The 2,440-nt window shown below is 55.0% G+C and overlaps 1 pseudogene; it reads left to right on the top strand.

Annotated features, from left to right (window-relative positions):
* The first annotated feature begins 598 nt into the window (after positions 1-598).
* LOC146180428 (uncharacterized) lies at positions 599-2,098 on the top strand (annotated as a pseudogene).
* The last annotated feature ends 342 nt before the right edge of the window (positions 2,099-2,440 follow it).

The raw sequence follows: 2,440 nt of genomic DNA, 5'->3' as shown, positions 1-2,440 counted from the left end.
GATATCGTTTAGGGTCTTTTGAAATACGTCCGAAACAGACGAGATCCCGTAAGGCAATAGCAGAAAACGGCAGCGGCCAAATGATGTCGCCAATGTGCAAATTATAGGCGCTTCCTCATGAAGCGGGATCTGGTAGAATCCAGAATTTGCGCTAAGCGTGAGAATCCTTTAGCTACAGTGAGCTAAGCTTCAATATCGTTGAGCCTAGGTATCTCATGCGCTCCTTTTTAATGGAGTCGTTTAGTCTTCGCGGATCCATGCTTACTCGAAGTTTTCCGTCCTTGCATACACTGATGAGGGGGCTTACCCACTCTGTGTGCTCGGTCACTCTGGTGATCATGCCTCCCCGCCCCATGCGCTCCAACTCCTCTCAACGCTGTTCCTTCAAGGCTGTGGCGACACGCCCTGCGCGTATTGACGCGCAGCCTCCGCTTTTTTATCATCCGTCCCAGCGTAACACGGCCACATGCTGTACTGCCTTATCGATAAAACACAGCACCACCGCTGCGTCACCGGAGGCATGCGTCACCGACGGCGGCTACAAAAACAGGCTTCCCGGCTGGAAAGCACGGTTTTTTCATTCCGCTTCGGAGACGAGTGTGGCGTTAGTATGCTCGTCCGCTACCACTGTTCATCGAATAAACAGTCGTTACGTTTTTATGTTAGGATTCGTCCTTCGGCAGAAACGACATCTCACATCTAGTGACCCGGAAAACGAACAACACGTATCGCCATGGACGAGCTAGAGCAACAGCTTCACGAACGGCACGGCCAACTCAACGCTTCCGTGCAGCAGAATCCTGCTGGCTCCGTCGAGGACGTCAGAACCTCTCCAGATCGCTTTTGGCACCCTCCCCCACACAACGTCTGCCGTGTCGCTGTCAAGCTTCCGCTTCCGCAGTTTTGGCCCGACTCACGCGAGATGTGGTTTTCCCACGTCGAAGCTCAGTTCTCTTTTGCACACATCACGCAAGACCGGACCCACTACGATTATGTCGTCTCCCACCCCTATTCCCGCTGCGCCAACGAGGTCCGGCATATCCTTGTCAATCCACCAACGGCGAACTTTTATGAACACCTCTAGACAGAACTCACCTGCCGCCTGTCACTCTACGAAGACCAGAAGGTGCGACAACTACAGTCCATAGAACTTATCGAGCGCCAGCCTTCACAGCTCCTCCGCCACATGCGTGCCCTCGCGGCCAACATGGAAGTGCAGGATTCCTTACTGCGAGCACTTTGGCTTCAGCGACTTCCAGCACATGTCCAGGCATATCTGTAGGCTCAGCTTACGCTACCTCTGGGCCAACTTGCCGGGATCGCTGATCGCGTCATTGAGGTCTCTTTGCCGCAGTTGTCGCTCACCGTCCAGGCTCTTGCCGCACCGCTGAAAACCACAGAGCTTGCGCTCTATCGACGATATCACTCGACAGCTTAGTAGCTCCCCTCAACGCCGCCTGGATCTGCACTTGCCGACAAGTCACCCGCAAAGCCGTTACCGTAACACCACGCTGTTGCAGCAGCCTGGTAACGACGACCGGTGCTACTACCATCGATGCTTAGGGGACAGAGCACGACAATGTCGACCACCGTGCTTCGCTAGACATAAGGGAAATGCGAACGGCAGCTCGTAGTGATTACAAAGCACAGGTTCCTTGTCGACCGCGGTTCCGACTTCTGCTGCTACCTGCGAGCCCGCCTTCAAGGTACCCGTCCTCCTACGTCGTTCGAGCTGAGCGCGGCAGATTGGTCCACAATCAAGACATGGCTCTCCGCCTGCGAGTCCAGTTGGAAAAACTACTCCTTGGCCTTCATTAGAATTTTGTCATCGCTGACGTCATCGAGCCAATCATCGGTTCAGACTTTTTTGGTACACAACCTCCTTCCGGACTGCCGCCACTACCGCCTCATCGACGCGACAACGGGACATTCTTCGCCACGACAGCGAACGGCTACCCACCAGTCTAGAATCAAAGTACTCGGGGTTGAAAATCATTCACCGTACCACGCCATCCTAGCCGAATTTCCCGGTTTGACGCACCCTAGCGGGTTGTCACGTAATGTGCAGCCTACCACTGTGCACTACATCCGGATCACTCCAGGCCTCCCCGGGTTTCTGCCGCGCACGTCGCCTTGCCCTAGACGACATGCGCATAGCCAAAACAGAGTTCGAAGCCATGCTCCGTGAGAGAATCGCCCGCCGCTTTGACGGTCTATGGGCCTCGCTACTTCACCTCGTACCGAAGAAGGCCAAAGGCTGGCGGCCCTACGGGGACTACCGTACCCTCAACGCCAGCATGATTCCGGACAGGTATCCCATTCACCACATACAGAACTTCGCCCATCGCATTCATGACTGCCACGTTTTCTCCTTGCTAGACTTGGTGAAGGCCTACACGCCGATACCTGTCAACCCGGACGGCCTCCCGGCAACTGCAAT

The sequence above is a fragment of the Amblyomma maculatum genome, chromosome 8, assembly GCF_055883805.1.
Source record: "Amblyomma maculatum isolate TAMU_Amacu chromosome 8, ASM5588380v1, whole genome shotgun sequence".
Lineage (NCBI taxonomy): Eukaryota > Metazoa > Arthropoda > Arachnida > Ixodida > Ixodidae > Amblyomma > Amblyomma maculatum.
Note: the sequence above shows the minus strand (reverse complement) of the source record. Positions and strands in the feature narration are given on the sequence as shown.